The sequence below is a fragment of the Neolamprologus multifasciatus genome, chromosome 11 (genome assembly GCF_963576455.1).
Source record: "Neolamprologus multifasciatus chromosome 11, fNeoMul1.2, whole genome shotgun sequence".
Taxonomy (NCBI): domain Eukaryota; kingdom Metazoa; phylum Chordata; class Actinopteri; order Cichliformes; family Cichlidae; genus Neolamprologus; species Neolamprologus multifasciatus.
The window spans coordinates 28,364,200-28,388,352 of record NC_140449.1 but is presented as its reverse complement, the minus strand read 5'-3'; the positions used below and the strand labels follow the sequence as shown (position 1 = coordinate 28,388,352).

Genomic DNA, 24,153 nt, shown 5'->3' with positions numbered 1-24,153 from the left:
GTCTCCCTGTGGAGCTGCAGTATTTACATTTCTTCATAGGAGGTGTACCGACATCCCAGTCAGTCTTTTGCTGCAGAAAATATGCGGACAATCGTACATTTACCGAAAGCGCATTCTGCTGTCATTAAACGTGTGACTTATTTCATACAGTGAGATGATTAGTGTTCAGGATTTTCTTTCAAACTCTGGGAAACGAACACACACACACACACAGCAGGAAATCTGAGCTGCATATTTCCTGTATTAATCTCAGGTGTATCTGACAGGTGTATTTTTCAAGTATCACTGGGTTTGTTTTTGCGAGCCCGTTTGAGTCAACGTGTGAAAATGAAAGCAGAGTGTGCATTAGCTTTTCACAGGTCATGCTTATTATTCACTATAACCAAGTGAATTGGTGTGATCAGTTCAGGTCATCACCGATTGGCTTGTTTTATATTTCTTTCTTGCAGTGAGGTGGCAGCCAATCAAAACAGCTCAGCAGCAGAACATTTTTTTTTTTTTTTTTTTTTTTTGGAAAATTAGGCCCGCGTTTCACTGTTCTGTTGATTTTATTTATTATTCAACCATTTATGTTCTTAATCTGGTGGCTTTAGAGATCACTCTCTGAACACCTCCCATAAAATGTTTCTAGGTATCAGGTCTAGCTCTCCTGACCTGGAAACTGCTGTGAATAAACGTTAACAGGTCATTTAATTACGACAAATCTTAACAAAATAAATCTACTTATACTCACCATAATCTGAGTGAATTAATGTTCCCTTAAATCTCCGCTTTTAGTGGATCAGTCTTCTCGCACTTTGCGAGCACAGAGGAAGCAAAAAGGCCTAAACAGGGGCTTAAATAAAGCGACACCCGAGAACAGAGATGTGATATTAAGATTTGCTGTGGACTGACAACTTTGTTTTTATGTTCCCTCTTTGTGTTTTACTTTAAAAAAATCTTTTAAAAAGAGTTAGAGAAGCTTCAACATCTAATTTCTCTTCTTGCAAAGTGAAAGGAGTGGAGGCTGTTTGTCTTTTTTAATCATTCGCCATCAATCCTTAAATATAGAAACAAGTAAAGTTAGAAAGTCACTATAAGATTCAGGCAGTCATTTCAGTGTTCTTGAAAGCAGACTAAAGCGCCTTAATTGTTCCAAAATAGTCATTTCATTTAAGGGTGTATTTTAGGTTAGTGAAATGACGGATATCTTTACAGCCAGCGCAGTCAACAAAAACCTCCTCCCCTCTGTCATTATTAAGATTAACAAAGGTCGAGCCCATCCACTCTGGTGATGTGGGTCTCCAGTCAGTAATGAGTAATCTTAAAGGAACGCTTATTGGAAAAACGATGCTTTTAAATGTATTTTGATGTATTGAATTATTTTGCACTTCAGTCACTGTTCTTGAAATGTATGAAAGAAAAAAAAGAAAGAAAGGTGCAGGGTGTATCCCAAAATGCAGTGTTTCATAAATGGTCTTATACAACATTCTTAGACAATAAATTATTTCATTATCTAAATAATCTGTGTTGCACACACACACACACACACACACACACACACACACACACCTACACACACACACACACACACACACACGCACACACACACACACACACACACACACACGACTCATTCCTCCACACGTAACCCGCCAACCTCGTTTTTTCCTTCGTCGTGCACGTGATTGTGGATTCACAACTTTACTGCGCATGCCCGAACTGCGAAAGCTTCAAGCCTATTAATTTCCAATTAAGCATCATCTCATCGTCAGTGGCAAAACTCCCAGGAACTGATTTTTAAAAAATTTAAGAGAAGGAAGTAAACCCTTCTCCTGCAGCCGTGACCCGCTGAAACACGCGTGCAGACAAGCCCGCGGGGCTGCTGCTGCTGCTGCTGGAGGTAGAAGTCCCACCAAGCTTCAGCAGCTGCACCTGGAGCCTTCAACAAGTTTCACCACTCACCATTCACCGTCTGCTCAGGAGAACAGACAGACATGTGCTTTTACAAAAAGAGACGAGGCATGAAGACACTCCATACTTCACTTTATTGTCACTTTATTCAGTGACATCCGAAACTCTACAGATTTCATTTTTGCGTCTACACCGTTTCGAGTTCGTCGTAAATATTTTCTAAGATCCAACTATTGGGTTTATTGGTGTTAATGAATATTCATTTTTTTTTACACTGGTTATAATCTGTTAATAATAATAAAGGAATAACAAAAGAAAGAAAAAACACACATTAAGCTCCCTAACAGGGACAATTTCCTCCAGCAGGACAGCTGCCTTTTTAGGATTTTGATTAATCAGGCAAACAATGTCATGACAAATCGCTTAGTGCAAAAAGGGGGGGAAAAAGGACATGAAACAAGTATTTTGCATGTTATACGTTGGGAAAAAAATATAACACGAAATTTGTACATTTTTAGGGAGTCAGAAGACTTCATAATTCACTTTCAGCCTGTCTGATAGCAACCAACTATTACTGACCTTATATTGATCTATAACAGACACACGAGGCATTAGTAAATGACTTAGTTGCCTTTAATAAAACCATTTGTTTCATCTGATAAACCTTGCAGAAGAGATTGGTCACCAGAAAGAGCTGAGAAAAAGTTAACTAAATAAAACCAGCGTTTCCTTTAGGATGGTAAAAGAAACAGTGAACCATGGCTCTTTGTAAGCACTGTTAAATGGACTGAAAATGACAAAGTTATGTTTTTAATGAGATGTGAGTAGTGGCTTATATATTCCTAATACAGGACTGACTAAACAGGAGCTTTATATATATGTACGGTATTATTCTAATTTATTCAAGTTATTGCATCTGGAAATGTACGATGGTAAATATTACAACATTTGTCAATTTTGCTTGTAAAAACATCATTTCATGAAACAATGGACACCCGATTTAAAACACTCAAAGCCATAAACTGTTATGCAAATTACATGCAGATGATGCAGATTTGCATATATTAAAGAAAAAAGAGAAACAAAAAAAAAAAATCTTCACAGAACTAAAAGATGAGTCTAGAGATGAGAAACTATTAATTGGTGATGATTTGTGGTGTTAAACTTGACTTGAGAGCTGTCACTTCCAGAATAAATTTTCGTCTTATCAGCAGGCATATGAAGCCTCGAGAAGGCAGCAGTGTCTGTTGGAGCACAATGCAAAACCAAAACGGTGTTGACTGAATCTTAACGCCTGCAAATCATTAATTCAAACAGCACGCTTTAAAAATCTGACGGCGACCACTTTCAACCTAAAAATTAATCATTTGGGAAAATAAAAGCCTCCTCGGGCCTCCAGCATCCGTGTGAAAATCCTTCTCCCTCTTCAAAGGCCACATGAAAAAAATATCCCCTCGTTTCTCTCCAGTGCCGACATGAATTTCTGACTCATTAGCATTTATGCAAATGACTTTCTAATTGCAGGCGTAATGACTCTGGCGTGGGAGATTTTTCAATCCGCCATGTTTTTTTGTTGCTGCATGCTTTGCAGGATGCCCCCTTTTTTTGTCTTCATTTCTAAAAAACAAAAACGATCCATTCTCTTGTTTCCAGACGCTCATCTGACGGGGATCCTGCTGGAGCTTTATGTAACATTTAGAAAGAGTGGGACACTTTTTTTTTTTTAAACAGGCCGCGTTTATCTGAGGCACCGACAAAAGACAGTTTCTTTTCCTGCTCAGCGCCGCAGTGAAGCTCTGCTACCCGGGTGCTTTTTTAATAAAGAAAAAAAAAGGTGCAAAGGATGCCAAAGGAGGCTCTAACTTCGAGGTGAGTGGGGTGATCTGCAGCCGCAACTCAGTGACGCCCGTCCAAGCCTGTAGCTCCTCTCACGCAATGCATGCAAGCAAAGTGGAAATGCAAAATGGCAGCACGTGAATAATTATTTTGAGGATTGTAGATTTTATTTTTAATCAAAGAATCAAAGACAATTAAAAAGCTGACTAAAGTTTAATTGTTCGAAGAAAAGCCAGCGCTTGCTCTCATGGGAAAAATTAAAGGTTTGACCTTTGACAGAAATATTTATGACCCAGAACTGCGGAATTTAATGTCCTGCAGTAGAGATGTTAGTATTTATGTAATGCAATACGTTGCCTTTTGTCTCTGTTCACCACGAGACACCTTTAGTTTTTCATTTTCCACTACTGCTCCCAGTTAAATGAACTATTCAGAAAGACGCTGGTGTATATATGTGTGTGAGTGCAAGTGATGGTGTTGGTTTGGGTGTGTTGAGGGTGGTGGTGGTGGTGGGGGGGGTGGGTCCTGTCTGGTTTGGCACAAGAAGGCTGTTTGGCCCCCACAGAGCTGCAACAATATGGGCAGATTTTGAGGGACAAAAGATCCAAAGCTTTGAGTTGCAGAGCACGTCTCTGACACTGGGACACTGATGTACTGGGAATACTGGGATGTTACACTGGGAGATGGTCAATCAGAGCACTGGGATGACAACATGAGCTTCTGCAGTGCCTGTGCAACTGCCCAACAGGTAGCAAGATTTGGAAAATGATTTTTTTTTCCATTATGATTTGGACACAATCACGTAGATAGCTGAAGCCCAAAATGCAGGAGATCCCTTCTAACTCTGTGTAGGACAACATATTCTAAGATAAAACTCATAAACGACAGAGTCTGAGGCTGTGAGTCTGTAGTGTGTAATGTTTCTTTGTTTGGATTGTCGTGGAAAGCCTCTGCGATCTCTAGTCATTTCACTATAATCAAACATTCACGCGTCTCGTCCAGCTTTTCATTGTTCTAAAGAGTCATTTGTTCCATGTCAAACCGTGAATAAAAAGATATGATAAATGAAACAAATGCAACACAGACAAAATGGCATGCGGCCGTATGAATGCATCCGAACCCCCTCTGATTTCAGATGAACTGGGTTATGTTTGCTTGCATCTCCTGCAAAGTCTTGGAGAAAAATATGCTGTCGCGTGATTTAATCGAGATTTTTATTCACGATATTTAATATCTACCTGGTGCTGAAATACATGGAAAAAACAGGGGCAATTAAGAGCTCAACATGATCACTGGTTCTGAACAGACTGGACAAATGGATTAAAGTGTTAAAATCCTAAACTATACTAACATGGAGGAAGTGTAAAGTCTTTTCACGTTTCATGTGAAAAATGAGAGTGGGGGTCTGGATAGAGTGCTACCTTTAAAAAAATGCTGTGTTCTTAAAATTAATCTGTATTTGTATTTAGTGTAATGTTGTGCGTTTTACACTGAAGGCAGCGAATCCTGCACATTGTGTATTATCCTTGATGATAAATTACCCAAACAATGCACTTCTGAAAAAGACAAAATGCTTCATTTTTGGCGTGTATGTCATTTCTAAGATGTTTATCTATACAATATGATCTTTAAATACATGAAGCCTTTACACAAAGAGCATAAAAAGACAAAAGAGCCAGCAAAAACAGTTTCTTTTCAAATTCTGGATCATTTCCCAAATACTACTTTGTATCCCTGCGCTGTTCCCTGAGTCCAATTTTTTTCTTTCTTTCTCTCTTTGTTTTTTGGCCCTTGGTTTTCATTCATGATAGTCTTTTACATGCTGGTCAGCAGCTAAACTGGCTCACGGAGGCTTTTTAGCTCAGTGAAGAATGTGTGTGGGCTGTAAACACATCCTGCTGCTGGTTTAAACACACAATGTCGGATCCAAATGTAAACAAAGAAAAAGACAAACGCATGACAGGACGATGCTCTCAGATGGCAGTTATTAGTAATATTGTCTAATCTTGTTAATGCTTTTAAACATAAAAACAAGCACAAAATCTGTTTCTTTTTTCTGAAGTTGAATATACCTGCTACTAGTGGAGCCTTTAGGAGACCTCATAAAGGATGGACAAAAAAACAAAAACACTTGTCAGTCAAATGCAGAGGAATAGGCTACACCTGACAGGTGGGAATGCAACATAGTGATCTTTTTAGATTATAGTACAGAAAATAAATAAATTAGAACACACACACGTGTATATATATATATATATATATATATATATATATATATATATATATATATATATATATATATATATATCTGCTTAATATATGTATTAAGCAGATGGGTGCAGGAGAAGATGCCATATAACAATAATGCCTTTTATTAGAAACCTAGGAGCATGTAAAAAGATGTTTGTGCACACGCTGGTTTTGTTGGTTATGACTATAAGAGACAAATTATTTTTTTTCAGAGTTCATTATATTTTGCAGTTTTCTGTTAAGATTGCTGGCAGGATTTTACACATCCTTCCAAATGGTGTCATATTTGCATTGGGGGTAGGAAGCATTGAGCAGAACACTGACGGTTCCTACATGTTTTAATTACGGCTTCTTTTTCTGTCATTTGACATTGTGGTGTATTTCGGGTGCAGAGTTGCCAGTCACACTCATGTTGCTTCTGTAAGAGACGCAGATCTATTAAATGAATCGCATAAAGAGTTGAGCTGATCCGGTGAATGGTTCTGGTACCAGGTGAAAACCAAACCCTACTTCAGTAAAACACTGTATGGGTATACTGTTTTTAACCTAAATGACCAGCTACACAAGAAAATGCTGACTGGCATTAACAAGCACAAATTCATGCAACAGCTTTGTGTGTTGTGGCAGTCTTACTGGTAGTAGGTAATACAGAACTTTAACTTGTAGAGACACATCTTAACATTATGCCATTTCTAATTTCTTAATAAAGCAGAGGATGTGATTCCGTTGGTGGTTATGACATTATTGTGACTATATTCCAATAAGGAACATATTATATTAAATATTTTAGTTATATTTTAGCTGCCTTATGGCTGCAGCTGTAGTCATAAAAAGTTTTAAATACAGTCATAAAAACTACTCTGTTGTTACTCTATTGTCACCAAACTTGCAGCTTAAAATTGTGATTATTTTTCAGTCATATTAATTAATCTGCAATCCAAGACTGGTTAACCAGCAGAAAAATTCAGAAAGTCTTTGCAGAGTAAACTGGTTGGGGGGGGAGGAGATTGTGGTGGTGGTGGGAGGCTGGGTTAACTGCTATGCCTTGCAGGAATGGCCTGATGGGTGCTAATGAACTTGGGATGTGCCACCACAATGCTGAGCGGCCCCTGGTGCACCTCGGTGTCCGGGTTCCCATGCAGCCGATGGAATAAGAGGGTTGATGGAGGGGAGGAGGAGAAGTGATGGGGGCTAGGAGGAGGGCGGGCGGCTGGATTGTGCACCCAACCTATTGTGCCCGGTCCTTAGCCCATTAGCCACCACCAACCACTCTTGCTTTCGAGAGCTCGAGACTAGCCTGCCTGCCTGCCCGAACTCGGTAACCAGGCATCGGCGAGGGCGAGAGGAGGGGAGGAGAGAAACAGTAGCCGTATTTAGAGTTTGATCTCCAGGAAAGCGTCCAAAATTTGGAGAGAAAGAAAGGGGGAGCCCGGGACATTGGTAGGCAGGGAGAACCCCCTGACAACAAACCCGGGCCTGACAAAGTTGTCTCTTTGGCAGTCGCGCCTCCTATTGAACCAGTAATTTATTCAAAGGAGATTTTTATCCCCGCGATCTAATTATTATGATAATCAAGTGACCCAGACCCCCTTTCTTGGCTCTTGTCTGCGGGCTCTGGGCTCGGCGGTGACAGTAAAAGCTGATTTGCACGGTCTTCACCCCCTGGTCACATTCCTGGACTCCTCTGTATCAAAGACGTAGACAATGAGAATAGTGGATGTGCGCACTTGATCCAGGCATGAGCGGAGGCCGCAGTCTCCGCCGGGGGCTTTGTGTCAAATGAATACTAGTAGCCAGACAAGATTACACGAAACTTTTTATAATCCCACATGGTCCAAAACGACGCTCACAACGACACCCTTGATATGTGAAACTCCCAAATAGACCTGAAATAGAGACAGCAGAGAGATGCGGAATATTTGATTGAGCTGATCATACCAGTTTATAATCAATTAGAGAACTGATTATTAATATGATGACCAAATGTCATGTAATATAAGGAGTGTTAGATTTTGGTATCTGTAGTCTCAAATATGACGTCGAATAAAGCCATTCTACACTAACTCAGATTATTAGTTTCCAGGATTTTTTGTTTTTATCCTTGAGGACAGAACTTGAGTTTGCATCCTTATTCAAGACCACTTATGCTTTCATTTTTTTAGAGGGTGGAGACAAAAAAGCAGACCTGCATCGTGTCATAAAGGGGAGGGCCTTGGTGGTGGTAGCCTATATGTTTTTAGAGCAGGCATGTTTTGAGTTCATATTGCATCTGACGAGAGGAATGGCGAGTACCGGGGACAGCGCGGGGAGGAAGGGGGGAGGCGAGATCCACCTCCGAGAGAAATAATGGGGATGATAATAAAACAGGGGGAAAACCCGTCCGAGGGAAGCTGAATGGATGGAGCAAGGCAGACGTCACGGCCAGCCGCAGCCATGAAGACCGTGCGGTCCAGCCTCCGGCAACTCAGTTGGTCTCCATCTCCCGAGCCGCACGCTTCTCGGTTTTGGAGAGCGGACGCCGCGGAGACTCCCAGGCGACGGCGTGAGTATCAATATAATCTGTGTTTTCTCCAAAGGGGGGAAGGCGAAAGCGGTTGGGGATTAGCGGCGAAAATCACGGAGGAAAGACCGTTCGCATCCGCGCCGTGCACGCCGCCGATCTCCACGCATAACGGAGCAGGATGCACACAGGCTGGATGTGTCAGCAGCAGGCGAATATGGGCGCTGTGTGTTTAAGCAGCAGGTCCTGGGCTCTGAATTTACCGTTATGTTTGTTTCTGTTTTGATGCTCTGGTGAGGGTAAAGTAGGAGGTGATGTTTCACTCACAATGGCAGCTGTTGAGAGGAAAACCAAGTGGCAACTCAGTGTTCATGACATTTTGTCTCTTAATTCAGTGTGCTTAAAAAAAATACAAATCGATATTGAAAGCTTCAGAAAGAAAAATTATGGGTTGATTCACTTAGTAGAATATGGAGTAGTGCACAGGTGGAAAGTAACAGCTAAAACATGTGGAAACAAACCTGCACTGTGGAATACGTGTGTGAAAGAGCAACTTCTAATTTGAAGTGGTTTGTCTCTGTTTTAAAGAAAAAGTACTCTTTTTTCAGACCCAGCCTTTATGACGCATTGTGTGCAGGCTTCATACAAAGCGATTCACAGAGAGCCACACAGGCCAAAAGGCGCTTCCAGCCTTGATTTCATTTCTCATACACACCTCCAGGCACTTAGCAGGGTCACTTCTCAGGCTCTGTTTGCTGCAGAAGCGGGAGCTGCAGAGACAGGCAACATATGGCACGAAAACCCAACAAAATTTGACACGACCAGGATGTGGGGAAAAAATTAAATCCTTTTGTGTCTTTTTCCCCCCAAATTAAGCCCTTGCAGGACTCTTTGCTACCATGTGGCTCAGATATGAGGATTACTAGCACACAGACCTGCAATGCATGCGTAATAAGACAAAGTGATCGTGTTCACACCCATGGTTGGCGGATAAAGGGATCACAAGGCCAAATATCCAGTCCACACGTGTGCGCCGAGAGGCCTGTACAGAGAACACGTGTGCGCCCGCGGACACATTAGGGGAGAAAAACTGAGGCCGTTGAGCTTTCAGGGGGTTTGAAGCAAAAAGAAAAAAAAGGAGATTATGAAATATTTCACATGATGAACATGAGGGTATTAATTTGCATGCAGGCTTAGGGAGGAGGGGAGAATTTAGAAAACAACGATTTTGTGCAACCTTTGCACAAAATTCAGATTCATTTTCCAGTTTAAGCCAAAATATATTGGCCACGCAACTTTAGAGTATTTATCTAGCAACACACACACACACACACACACACATACACACATACACACACACACACACACACACACACACACACACACACAATGGGCAACTGTGGGGTGGAACAAATAAAGAGAGGATTTCTGTACAGGGCTTTAAATGAAGTTCATATGCACCGTGTATTTTAGAGATATTTGCGACACCACTGTAAAAATGGCAGGTTGTACATTATTAAATACAGATGACAAAGTATTAAAAGTACTACTGCTGAAGTATCACTCGGTACCCACCTTACTTCACCTACTATCGGAGTTTTTGTTTTAAAAAAATATTTTGTCCTGGTCGTGACAAAATATAATTTTCTGACGATCTTTGCTGGTTAAACAAAGTCTACAATAACCAAAATTGGGCAGTTAGGCTTTGTAGTCATTTTGAAGAGTAAAATCATCGTCTCTTTTTTCCAGGAACCGCTGGAGAGACATTCAGCGGCCTCACAACACGTGATTTACTGTAGGTAATATGGATAACCAGCTCTCACTGTCACTCATATCACCCTGAGGCTTCCGTGGTTATTTTTTCAAAGTTTGGTGGAATTATATGTTTTATTTTGACGTAATTGCTTTTTTAAAAAAAAATACAAGTGTATTTATCTATAATAATAATAATAATAATAATAATAATAATAAATATATGAAGTGCAGACGCAAGTTTAAAATCTAACAAAGAATAAGATGAAGACACTCGAAGCTACACGTCAAAATCTGGGCTCTTATTTTAAACGTCACAGGATTTTGTCATAGGTTGTGTAAAATTACTATTAATTGCGTAATTTCTGCAAAGCGTCATTTTAAGGCGAGTTGCCCTATCACTGCAAAAACTGTGCGTATGCTCATCAGGCACAGTGGGCCTGCCTCACCACAGTGTGACTTACACTCTGTTTATTTCTGTATTCATCCTTTAACGTGGCTTAAAATGTGAGTAAAATACTTTTGCCCTCCTGCACAATTGCCTTTGTTGCCTCCAAAACGCAGCGCTCAGTCGCGATTAAATGAAACGTTTTAATGGGACTTATCGCGCGGGTTTAATCAGATGAGAACCAATGACACTTTGCAATATGAATCCATTTCTTGCTAATCTGCTCTGCACCTTTGCATTTTTTTTTCCCAATTAGAGGCACAGGATTTGTTGACGTCATGCTCATCTTTGGCCAATAGCAGGGCCTGATGAGGTTTGTTTAAATAATGGAGATCAAGAAGCTGGAGCTCCATTTATGCTTTTAAATTTTGGAGAAAGGGGTCCAAATGAAGACTTAAAACCAGGGGTTTTGGCTCATTTAAACTTTTAAAGAACAAATATATATTTTTTTTACAAACTTCATTTTGTGAACACATGGTGTTAATAATAACATCATGAAAGCTGAACACTGTGGGGACAATAAGGCAGCAGACAAAATGATGCAATTGTATGAGATTAACAGAATTATATGAAATGCAGCACTTAGGGGACTACGACTGAAAAAGCAAAAATAACTGAAATAATCCAATGCAGTCTGAACATATTAAAATCATGATTTTTTTCCTTTTTCAGCTTGAAAATCATGAAAAAAATATTTATTTAAATGTTAATATTGCACCAGCTGCATCCAGAATAATTACCATGAATTACTAATGAGTTAAAAAAAAACCTACTAAACACTAAAATTGAAAACAAAATTACTTACTTTATTTTAAATTGATGCTGCAAAACACTTCTAGTTTTCTAGATAGAAATAAAAAAAACCCATTAGGTTATTGTTGTAGCCTTAATTAATGTAAAATATGATTGCATTAAAAGAATACCCTACTGAAGTCTAATAGTTTTGTAAAAGACTACTTAATAATAAGTGGAAGTTATATCTTAACATTTAGTTTTTAAATATTCTGATTCACTTAATGTAGACTATAGCTAAAATACATCAAATGAGCTATTAATAGTATTGCATTTTTTGTGTGTGTGAGAGAGAGATCGCATGTATCTTTGTGTATTTATTTCTAAGTCACAGTGTGTAGTTTGATATTTTCTGCAGTTATCTACTGAACATCTGAAAGCACACACACACCTAACAACCTAGCTACATTTAGGTGTGTGTTCTCCACTGAAGCAGCAATCTAGGAGCTGAGGCATGTTTCTGCTTTTAAAGGTCTTTGCTTTGTCCTTGTGGATTGAAACAAAGGACATTGATGAAGAACAGTGTAATGCTGACAGCCGTCTAAATGGAAACAAAATACTTTGAAATCAAAATATTTTCAGGCATTCGAAGAAGAGGGAGAACAATGGCGGGGTGATTTGTTATTTGCTAACGGAGATCTAGCCATCTCTGGTAATGCCAGTCAGGTTGTGTGTTCGCAGGTTTGGGTGTGCGATGAAGACTGAGGATATTCAGTCAGTCTCTCATTCTCTCTCAATATCTCTCCATCTTCCTTCAGTCAGTAAAGCTTTACTTGGTGGTGGCGTTTGTGGGGGAGGAGCCTGCCACAACAGGGATCTGGGCACACAGAGCAGCCTTAATTAGATGGGGCCTCGTGCCATGTGCCACCACAGCATGTGTGAAAGGGAGTGTGTGTGTCTGTGAGTGTTATAGCATAGTCCGTAGCCATGTAGGATAAGATTTGTTTTGTGTGTGTTTAGTTTTGTTTTTGCATGGTCTCTATGGACACATTTGGATACTAAAGGATATGTTTAGCACTCGTTCTTTCATGATATGTAGGAGAATTTTTCTCTACATATATATATATATATAAAATAACCCCCCCGCCCCCCGGATCTATGCTTTGGCGCCAACCACCATCATTGGCTGACTGCTTTGGCATCAGATAATTTAAATGAAGACAAACCAGTTCCTTTTGTAGTCAAACAGCCAGGATCTTCTTTTAATTTAAAAATGCATTTGGGTCATGGCAGGGGGCGGTGTTTGAAGCCATCACCCTCCTATGGAGCTAGTCAGCGGGTGAGGCGGGTGCGCTGTAGGGATGGGCGCTGGGCTGGAGAAAGGAAGGTTGTCGCCTTAGTTGGTTTGGACTTGCTCAGCAACCTTTTTTTAAATTGATGCCTCTTGCTGATTGTTTGACTTGTTGGGTTTTTAATATACAGGCGTTACTCACAGGCCAATCAAAGCTTTTGGCGGACAAAGGGAAGTTTCCAATTGGTCGAGGTTGTTTGAGGCGGAGTGAGGGAGCCACATGATGACATCATAAAATAAAGGGTCAGGACATTTAAGGGCTGCTGTAGGATGAGCGAAGAAAAAAGGCCGTAAGCCACAATAGAAATGCTATGAACTGCTCTTTGATTTTTCTCTCCCTAAAATCAGACTTTCGACATGATTTTTAGCTCCGTCTCAAGTTAGTTTGTAATTCTTAAAATCATTTTATAAAAAGCAGTGGAGACATATAATGATATAATAGGTTTTAATTAACAACCTTCTCCTCTGCTTATAGGTCAGAACTTGGCCCATGTTACTTCGCCTGCAGATTGAGAGGATGGGTAGCCTTAGGGGTTGGTTGTTATCTTTGGTTATCTAGCTGTATGAGTGATGTACATTCTTCATAAAGCTAGATAACCGAAAGTAACAAGAATCCCATTACACTCCTGAAAAGGCATCAAGACCCCAAATGCGCCTCCCTACAAGAAAATGCAAACTTTGCCAGAAGAATTGTAGCATGAGAGAAGAAAATGGACTACATTTTAAAGAAGACGGGAATGCGATGCAACAAAAGGTAGGCTGCATGTTTTTCTTGTGTTCTATCTGTTGGTGATGGAATGTGTGTGAATACATGTGTGTGCCTTTTGTTAAACTCAAGTCTGAGGCCCCTTTTTTGATCCATCAGCAGCTCGTAATGCTGGGTACCGTTGTTAGTCATGTACAAATAAATGGGACATTGCTACACATATTTCATTTAGCTCTCTGTAGCCAGTGGCAGTGATCCATAACAGTAAGGTTGGTACAACAGGATCACTTTTAATCTAATAAGCCCCATGATCCTTCAGTGTGGGGCTGCATGCATGGGTTTAGACTTAGTATCACATGGTTAGGAGTGACAAGCTTGCTAAAAAAAAACAACCCCACACCGATTCACCAAAGCAACTGGTCTCTGATTAGCCAACACCAAGTGACTAAAGGACTTGCCAGTTTGCTGGCTAGTTTGGACAACGCTCTATTTATTTGTCTCCATGTAATTCAGTCTTACTGCTTGCATTTTTGGCATTAAGAGACCATGCAATATGAAAAGAATGTGGGCCTTTGAGCTGCATACGGTGCTATGAATTATACATATGTTCCAACTTGGATTGGATTGTGTGAGTTAAGAATGGTCCCTCCGAGTTAATCTGGTCTCCCAACGCCCCACTGGCAGCTAAGCGCACAGACAAGAATTTGTTTGAGGCCAGTTTTGTTAAGTTAGCTGTTGTTGATTTTTTTTTCTTCTTCGTTCCACCTACTCCCTTTTTCCTTTTGCATGAAAAGATGTTTAATTTGGGGTCCTGGCCGTTGTTTGATTTGACGTGACAGTTGGCTTGGTTGTGAATGGGCCGTGGCAAAGCCTCCATTGCATGAGGTGCTACCATGTGGAAAGTCCCGATGGGATCTCACTGAATGCTGCTGTGTGTACGTGTTGGGTTCAGAGGGGGAGTGGTCCAGGGGCAATCAAGCAGAAAGTACCCCTAGTGACAAGATCCACGAGTGAGCGAAGGAGAACAATCTCAGCCTTTAGGTTCTTTGCCTGGACTCATGGTGAGGCGTAATTGGTCAATCAGATCTTCAACCTCAAGGCCTCTGATGGCTGATTGAAGGTGTGATTTCTGTTCTGTCCATCAAAGCTGGAGGGTTACTCCTGCTGAGAAAGGCCACTAAGAATTGTATCCTAGGTCTCAAAGCTCTGGTGGTACATAGCGAATTCCACATGTGGCGTGCTATCTCATTGTGGTGCAGCTAAAACATCACCCTCGGGTTTGGATATATTTAGCTTGACAGGGTACAAATTCTAAACAGTTGTGCAGGACTGAAGTGAAATTACTAAAAGCTTGTGAGGCAACCTTACCTCGCAATGTCAATCTCTTCGAGCCCTGCGGTTGTGCCTGCCTGCTGCATTGCAGGTGCTGAGTGTGACACTTGAGCTTTGGGCTCTGCTAGTAAGAGAGAGGAACGAGGGCCCTGACAGGAAGTGACAGCCAGAGATGTCACCTTCTTGGATGGCAAAGTAGTACCTGGTTCTCTCTCTGTTGTGTTGCTACGTCCCTACATGTCCTTTTCCCCTTTATTTCTTTAGTTTTACAGCGTTGTATGTAGGGCTTTTTATCACATATTGCAACTGATAGATTAATGATTGTATGTGCCCAATATCCAGACTCCTGTATATGTACACAGGTGTGGTTTGTATTTATGAAATTAGCATATAACAGGTGTAAGGCAGAAATATTTTGTGCATTGTGGAGAATAGTTTTCTCCCTTTGCATCTTTTTTGTGTCAGTTACACTGTTGGGTCTAAATGGGAACTGAAGTCTTGGACAGATTGTGTTTATACCCTAAGCAGTGCCCTGGGAGACGCATGTCATGGTACAAATGCTTTGTTCTGGCTCGGTGTGTGGCACAGTTATATCACTAACACTTCACACTAGGGAACTTAGTGCAGAAACTGTATTAGCTTATGCTTGCCTGAAAACAGCATAAAGATAGGAGAGTTCCTCAAAAACACCTTAGGGCCTTTGCTCTCTCTTTTCCTCTGTCCCATGGCAGTGTTGGAAATAGAAAGAGGGCGCGAGGAGAAAGCACGTAAAGGAAAGCAGCCAGGGAGAGGAAAGAGAAGGAGGAGGGTGGTGGGTTTGTCTTAGCTTTCATGCACTGGGCAAGCAGATTTAGACTCCAAGTGTCAAATAGAAAAACAGCCATTGTGGTCGGGTCCTACTTGCCCCCCCATAAGTAGACTTTACAGTCAATAGAGCTAGTCCACTTGTCACTGAGGGACAATGCACCCCTTTGCCTCCCTTTCAGGCCTGCCGGGTCCGAGCAGCCAGACAGCTTTCTGAATAACCCAGTGATTCTTGGCCCCTTTTCTCTGCCTCTCTTTCTCTTGACGGAACACACCAACAGGGCTTGGAAAATGGCTTCACTGTTGGGCCAGAGTGTAAGGACAGACCCTGTTATTTTCTACAACACTGGCATTCCCTCCACCCCCTTATGCACGCATAGAAATGAATGTATCTTGGGCAGTTGCAAAAGTCAATGGGCCTCCTCAGACAAAGGAGATTAAGTTTGGCAACTTAGCAGTAACAGGTGTACTTTGACTGAGCTCGGACCACACGGGGGGTGACTGTCGTTGTCTTACCCACTTGCTCTGCTTGTCTCCTTGTTGGTTTTTAGTTGCATGGATGTAAAAAATTAAGTTTGTGTTGCGTTGTCAGAAGACAAGAGCACCTCAGACCTTGTTGACTTAGAAGTTTTAGTTGAGCTGTCCAGCACAGGCCTCTTATCATTTTCACTGCATTTGAAAACAAAGCTTAGTTTTGCTACATTTCTCCCATGCCAAGTTTTCTCCGAAGGGATTCTGCAGATATCTTTAGAACTCAAGCAGTGCTCACCCAAGGGAGCGAGTTAAGGGTAAACAATGCGGGCACACGGAGAAGAAAGAAGTATCAGAGGGAGTGCGGCACTGCACAGAAGCATGAATACATTTTCACATTTAGAACTGAGACATTGATGTTTTAGGAGGGGAACTATCATTTAAAGAGAATGAAGCCTTTTCTGTACATACCTTCAGTATTTTCAACCATAATAAATCAAGCCATTCAGCATCAGTACAAATAGAGACACTCTCAGAGCCAGAGCAAAACAGTGCATGCATTTGTTTGTTTCAGTCATTAATAAAGCTTTTACTGAGAGCCTCGGTCCTCAGAAAAGCCCATTCTGGTGAAATGACTTGGCAAAGCATCCGATGGAGGGTCTGTTCAGACTGAAGCTGCTCCCGCTCCCATTGTCTAGCTCTCTCTCACACACCTACGAGTCCAGAGTAAGCACACAATTTCATTGTTGCGTGAGCTGTTAATATCAGAGGCTTCACAATAGAGCCCATTCGCCATATTTGCATAAGGCACTTTTCCAACAAGGACCCAGAGAGGGCTTGAAAGCTGGCCCACTCTAGTGCCAATGGCAAAAAAATGTCAAGTGCCAATTAGGAGAGGTTTGCCACCATTCAGCAATACCCCACCCCTGTAGTCCTTCCCCTCCCTGCTTACCCACCCCAACTCTCTCACACTCCAAGTCACCCCTGGTTTTACCACCTTATTCCAATTTCAGACGTGGCCTTCCCCTACTGACACCCAGAGACAAAAGCTGGCTCCCTCCTCTCTGGCTAATGGAGGATCCTTTCTGCTTGGCTCAGAGTATTAGTAAAATCAGACAGCATGGTCCGTTCACCGATTAGTCAGCTTTCTTTGTTGATTACTTTGAATAGGGTTCAAGAACTATGCAAGATACAGAGTCCACCTGCTTGGGAATATTGAACTTAGCAAGCTGGCTGCACTGTGCTACTTTTGTTTTAGACTCCCAGGTTTGCATGTGCAGGTGTGGGTAATTGAGGGAAGGATTGTGGCAGAGACAGACGCTCATTTAAACAATTAACAATTCCCCCTTTCATCTGAAATCCACAGTGGTTGTTCTGTGTTAGTGCTAATGACATTTAGCCACCTAATTGCTTGCTTTAAGCTAGTCGTGCTTATTATTTTGCACGGATGCACATAGAAACATAGAGAAATGCTGCAGAGACACTATTTAAATTTAGAGTGTAGACTTTAAGTCAGCCTTAAAGGCTTAAGGAAAAGTAGATTTGCTACATGAAATCCAAGTTAGCTCAACTGGTGAGTATGTAAAGTACTCAACTACTGTTTATAATTCTATCGATGCTGAAATGCTACATTATTTCCATTATTTCCATGCTTAACTGCAGGTGTCAGATGCAAAGTATGCGGTGGAATGGTGGATTTAAAACATTAACTGTGCTCTTGAATTTTAGGTGATATGTTGTTTATGCAGGAAAAGCCTTTAACATCAAATACCTGGAAAAAAAAACTTGCATTCTGTAAAAAACAAGGATGCAGTAAATTGAATGAAAAAATTAGGTCATAGACACAATAAAAGAAGGTAATCGTGTTTGCCCAATTGGTCTGGCGTTGTTTTCAGCAGAGCGTTTACCTAACTTACCGCCTCCTGCCACTCAAAAGGATTTTTCTCTTGTCGCTTTTTCTCTTTCTTTCTTTTATTCAATCTCTGTGTCTAGTTTTTTTTTTCTTTCCCACCCTTGATTCTCAGATGGTTGGATCTGATTTGCATGCATTTACATAATGAAAGTCATTTGCATGCTCAGGGGCAGACTGTACCATGAGAACAGACATGAAAAGGTGTGTGTGCGTGTGCGTGCATTCGTGTGTTTGTATATTTTTGTGAACTGTACATGTGTGCTTTTGTGGATAAGCTACATAGTTTAAATGTTCAATTTTACCCTCTGATTTCTCCATCTATGTTTTCTGTGCAGGCTACCACATTACTGAAGGAAAGCTGGCAAAAGAAGACTGAAAAACAGAGAAGGAGGAGGGGTTGTTGTTGATTCTGCCCTCCCTCTCTCCTCGCCCTCCACTGCATTGCCTCTTCCCTCCTCCTCTTCCCTTCCTCATCCACTCCATCCTCAGCAGACTGCCCCTTTTTCCTGTACAGCGAAATGCAGCCCGCGCCACCATCTTAGAGCAACGCTGGCATGAAATGGAAGTGGGAAGACCAGTCAGTGCAGGTAACACACCAAACCCACTGCGCCCGCCATGCTTCATTTTTCTATTGGCACCTCCCTGACTCTCCATCATATCGCAATATCTCCATCTCTCCGTGCCCTCGCGCCTTCTCCGGCGTGATGTACCCTCCGTTTTAATTGCCTCTGATACGTTTGTTAATTGCACGACTCATGAGATGCGCTGATGGGAAGGAGGGGAGGGTTGATGTGGGTGGAGCGTGTTTTGTATGTGCGTACACATTAAATCACTCCGCTCTCAATGCCTCTCTCAGGAGGCGTTCAGTGGGCATCTGTCCTCGAAGCGCCAGTTTTTCTTTCCCGTTTGGGAATTCTGATGCCATCCTCACATGCCTGCCCCGACATGGCGGCGCCTGCCATTTTGGAGCTACGATGCAAGCCGTGCCTTCTGGACGACAGACAAGCACAGCTGATTACTCCATAAGTTGAGCAGCTTAGTAAGGAAATTTTAGTCACTGAACCTAAACAACTGTGATATAATATTTAATGATTTTGACAGTAATCTGTGACAGAGGTATGGCTTTTTAAAATAATTCTAAAAATCTCCCTTCAGCTCTTTAAATGAGGTCAAAAGAAATGTCAAGGTGGGCAACATCGGTTGAGTGGAAGTGATGATTCATAGTCTTTTACAGGGACACTGCAGCACATAAAAAGCCCAAAACAAAGCAGGAGAGAGGCAGAGAGAAAAAATAAAGACAAGATGGTGAAGTTGTAAGAGCATGATAGGCAGATTTAGTACTGAAAAGTGTCTCTCTAAGTGAGTGGTGAGTATTGGAGGGCAGTCGGTGCTCAGACAAGTTGAGTATTGTTCTCCTTGCATGAGCTCGTTGTGGTGCGTCATTTTTTCAACCGGGGAGCTCCCAATGTTGAAAACCGCTTAAACCAAAACACCAATTAGCATTAGCTGGGCTTGATTAAGTAAGATGGCTGGTAAACAGTGCTTACTTTTGTCATCTTAACACAGAAACCTCCCTTTGTTTGTGTCTGTGGCGTGTGGGTCAGAGAGACTGTGCTAATGGTAACTTATAGTAGGATGCCTGGGGCTAACAGAGAAACTGCCACTACCCCCAAGTCAAGGTAAAAACAGCGAAGGAGACTTGGCAAAGACAGGAAACATCTTAACATCAAATTTTGTTTTCTTTTAAATAATTTGGCCAAAAATGTTCAATTTTATATATGTGTTCTTTAAATTAAATCACTAAATTTCTATATTTAGACAGAATACACTGTTAATGATTCCAGTTCCCCAATTAGGTCAAACTAAGCTTAATTAATTTGAATATTTGACGATGCCGCCTTAAGCGAAGGAGTCGCTTGGCTTTCCTGAGAAGTCTTGTGGTAACTGTGTCAAACGCAAAGTGCACTAATCACTGCCAGGCCTCTATAAACAGGTGGTAGATTGAGCAAAGGGGGCCGAGGCCATTCTCAATTTACTGTGTAAATTATGCAGAGCCCAAAACAATGCAAACAGTAGACAGTGGAGTGGCTGGCGTTGGCTAATGAGATGATGAGAAGCCTGGGAGGCCTGCGAGCTGATAGAGGAGAGGGGGTGGGCACGGCTTGTGTCTGGATCGGTGTATTCATGTGTGCGTCTTTGTGCGAGTGTGTGTGAGGGTCTAGAGGAGCTTTGGCAGGGGAGCAGACACTGTCCCGCCTGCACAAACCCCACCGTCAGCACCCCTCCTGCCCAGACTGAGTGCTACAGGGGGAGGGGAGGGTTAGCAGGCAGCTGGGGCACCCTGCCCCCATTGCTCCTGCAAGAGCACCAGGCTTGGGAACCTCGGTGGCAGGGGTCCCCCCAACACTGGCACGTAGGGGGCCCCCAAAAGTCTGGCTGCAAACCCCCATCTCCACCAATCCCCCCCTACCCCACCGTCTCTTGTCTCCCCAACCATCTCCACCCCTCCTACCCGAATGTAAGGCTCGGGGCCTGGGAAGGACTTCAAGTTCACGGCCAGACCTCCTATTGAGCTGACAGCCTGACTGTTTGCTCAATTCGGCTCCCTATTCAGGACCATACTGGAGGGGGGTGCTGTTGAAAAAAGGTTGGAGGATGCAGGAGGGTGTTGCTAGACAGTGTGGGACACTGTAGCACTGCGATAGCTATTCATTCAGCAAGGGGAGACAAGTAAAGAGCGAGGGGGAGAGAGTGAAGATGGAGGAGGGGGGTTCAAGTCGGGATGCATAAATAAAAAGTGAGGAATCTAGGCTCAAAGTTTGCTTTGAGCAGTGTGCGCCTCTCTCACACTCTTTTAGACTCTTAATTACCGGCGCCTTCCACTTTTCTCTCTCCCTTTTCTCTAACTACACCCCCCTCCTCATCGCCATCACACACACCCTCCTGAACACACACACACACAAAATGGCAATGGCAATCATTCTCATCATCCTCTCTATCCCCTGGTTTTATTAGGCCACATGCTGGGGCTGTAAATTTACCATTAACAAGCTTATTCACTGTAGTCCTCTCAACAAAACAAGACCATGATGCCAATAACTCAAAGCGACACCAATACCCGAAACTGCCTTTTATGTCGCCAACCTCTACTGTTAGCCACTCCCTGCAGCCCCCACTCTTTCCTCACTGGCAGAGAGCACCCTCACACCGTAATGCTAAATGCCAAGGCTAACGTGGTGCTTGTTAATAGCTCAGACAATGGTAATTAGCGCAGTGGTTGTTGATTTAAGCTAGATCTAAGCTAGATGGACGCATTATTGGCTAAATCTGAACTTGGTGACCTGCTATAATATTTTAAGTTGCTTGTCTGAGCTGCTCGAAAATGTAACAGAAAAGGGGGTTTGATGGTCTTCTGAAGTCCAACTTAGCCTAGCTTAGGGTGTGTCACATGCTTCCTCTTTGTATTAGCAGCTTGTAGCGTACCAGGCTCCTGTTAAGGCCTTTCAACTTCAGTCTCAATCCCCTTGGCTGGTACACGAAGCTGTACTTAACTTGGCCAGATTTAGGACACACAAGGAAAAAAAACCTAATAAGTATTTTTTTCATGTTTAAAGAGCACTGAGAACAAGCCTTCTTTTGATACATAAATTGGACTTCACAGTCCATTGTCTCAAATAATTGTTTTGACATTCACATGATTGGCCTCAAGGTGTGTTTTGACTCATTCTTTTTTTTATTTATTTATTTTTTAGATAAATGTGATTGGTGCAGGGGGATCCAGAATGGACAGAGCACACAAAAGGAAGACGGTGGGACTCCTCCTTCATTCGCTGCCTTTTAGCTGGAGTAAACACGGAGGACAGCGATGCTGTCTGCATGCGAACCAGCAGTGATTCCTGCCATAACTCTGGAACGCTGTGTATGTCTCCTTGATGCAGCGCTCGAACCAACACTCAGCTTGGACTGCTTGTGAATGACTTTTGGTGTTTTAACTGAGCATCATCGTGGACTCCAATCATGGAAACCTGTGGGACTCGGTGGAAAATAAGCAGCCCGAAGGCTGGAGGAACTGCTTGATAATTGTGACTCTTAATTCTTTTATTTGTAGATGTGGCACTGAATTTTGTAATTATTATCCTATATTTGATTGTAAAAAAAATATTGTTTAGACATGAAGGAATATAATCTGTCTTCAGCTATCATAGGCTCCACTTAATGTAGGTTGTATTTGATGATTTGTAGCCCATATTTTGCTCATTTTCTCTTTTGTTATAGTTGCTAGGACTCAAAAGACATGTGAATGTGAGACCCACGGCAGCAGTGAATAATACTGCACTGCGATTGGACAGCTCCGTGTGTCAGCTGACACAATGGCGAAGGAGTGAGCTGTCGTCTTTATACTCTATGCAACTGTTCTCTTTTTTTTCCTTTCTTTATTGTTTAGGGGGAAAAAAACTTTTTCATATTTATTTTGGATTATTTTTTTGAGCCATCAGTTTACAGAAATTCCTTCAGACATCATCAAGAGAAATGGTTTATGAGGTGCTGACGTTCCAGTTATTAATATAGTGAAACAGAAATTACAGTCAGGATGTGTGTGTGAGTGTGTGACAGATGACAGGATACAGCAGCAGTTTCATCAGTGGATGGATTGAATCTCATATTTGCAGCTTTCGACTGTGCAGCCATGAGCCAGAGTCTGAGTAAATGTGGACTCAAGCATTTAATATTCCTGATGGTTGGAGTGTGTTTGATCAGCAGGAAGTAGCTCTGCGTGTATACAGAACATGCCACACTATTAAAAGCTGCTCCCTATAGCAGTCGCTGAGGCACAGCAGTTTGGCACATAATAGTTACCTGCTTTAGTGTAATGATACATCTTTGGGTGAGACATGACAAATACATTGGCTTCAAACACTGCCTTAATTTCCTGTTCTTGACATTAACACACAGCGACACACACGCCCGCACACACACATGCACCCAAATGCAATAAGGCAAGTACTATCAGGGCCTAATTCATTCTATATTAATTTTCGGGAAGTGGCAAATTTTTTATTACGATTGATAATCTATGCAAATCTTTTAAATATTACTTTAGACAATCTATGTCTATGCAGCGCTTTTGCAATTGATTCAAGGGAGACTATCTTGGCCTAATTTAGAAAATGTATTCTTTTGATAATCATGCACATCCCAGTGCTCAAGACAATTACTTATCTGCCTGGATAAGCTTGAAATTATGTTTTTAATCTCTAGCAAAAAAAAGTCACTCTTCTGAAATCAGTCCAGAGGCTTGAAAACCATGAATTGTGGTCTAAAATAATTAAATCAGTTGCACTAAATCTCCCTTTTCCTTGTAGATCAAATATATCTATTTAGCTTTGAATAGCATACTGTTTATATAAGCAACAATGTTTGTATTATGCAATCTCATCTTTGTGAATGAGTGTTCACCACATGTGCCTTTGTATGGAAAACTGTTGAAATAGTAATAAAGGTTTACACTGAAAACAATGAAACATGTCTTGTGCATGCTTTTGATTGGTTTTGGTTGCATATCGCTGGCTGGCAGGATCGTCTAGTGATAAATGGAAAAGTACATTAATCAGCCGCATATAGTGCCGAAGTGTCCTTGAGCCGTGGCTGAGCCTGGTCAGCAGTGATGTAATTCACTGAAAGAAAGAAATATAAATGTAAATAACTGTCCTTAAAATGAGAGACAGAAGAGGTTACAGTTTTCTAAAATTAAAAATGGAACATCTATAAAAACAAACAAAACCTAAATGTGCTTTTCCTTAATGATTTTGCTGCTTTAGTCACATCTACAGAGAAATCTACCGCAGTTCAGTTTCAGCACATTGTCACTGCCAAATGAAAAGATTATAACAATTCCCCCGAGATCAAACAATTTTCTAAACACCATCAGGGATGTGGGTGTTCATACGCAACCTACACTGGAGAGAAACAGAGCAGTTCTGTCCTCTTTTGGTGTAAAATTAATCAGGACAAAGGCGCTCTCTCTAGTAACCAATAAAAATCTTAACCTCGGTGTTTGTTGTGAATGAATGATGATGAATAATAAGCCAGCCACATGTCATTTAACCTGCTGTTATTCCAAGTTTGGGGAAAACAAAGAACCCATAGCACCCTCACCCTAGATTGT

General features: G+C 41.7%; 2 long non-coding RNA genes across 7 annotated transcripts in view; both read left to right on the top strand.

The window, feature by feature from the left end:
- Nucleotides 1-24,153, top strand: part of LOC146508724 (uncharacterized) — a 376,303-nt gene that overhangs the window by 221,129 nt on the left and 131,021 nt on the right. The window lies entirely within an intron of this gene.
- LOC146508731 (uncharacterized) lies at nucleotides 3,456-23,511 on the top strand. 5 transcript variants are annotated; one of them, XR_014876901.1, is made up of 4 exons: nucleotides 3,456-3,762; nucleotides 13,238-13,516; nucleotides 18,323-18,574; nucleotides 21,740-23,511. It is a non-coding gene; the product is annotated as an uncharacterized LOC146508731 (long non-coding RNA). The 5 variants fall into 5 exon arrangements; XR_014876899.1 differs by lacking the exon at nucleotides 3,456-3,762 and adding an exon at nucleotides 6,988-8,521 and having other exon boundaries at nucleotides 10,229-13,516; XR_014876898.1 differs by lacking the exon at nucleotides 3,456-3,762 and adding an exon at nucleotides 7,214-13,141.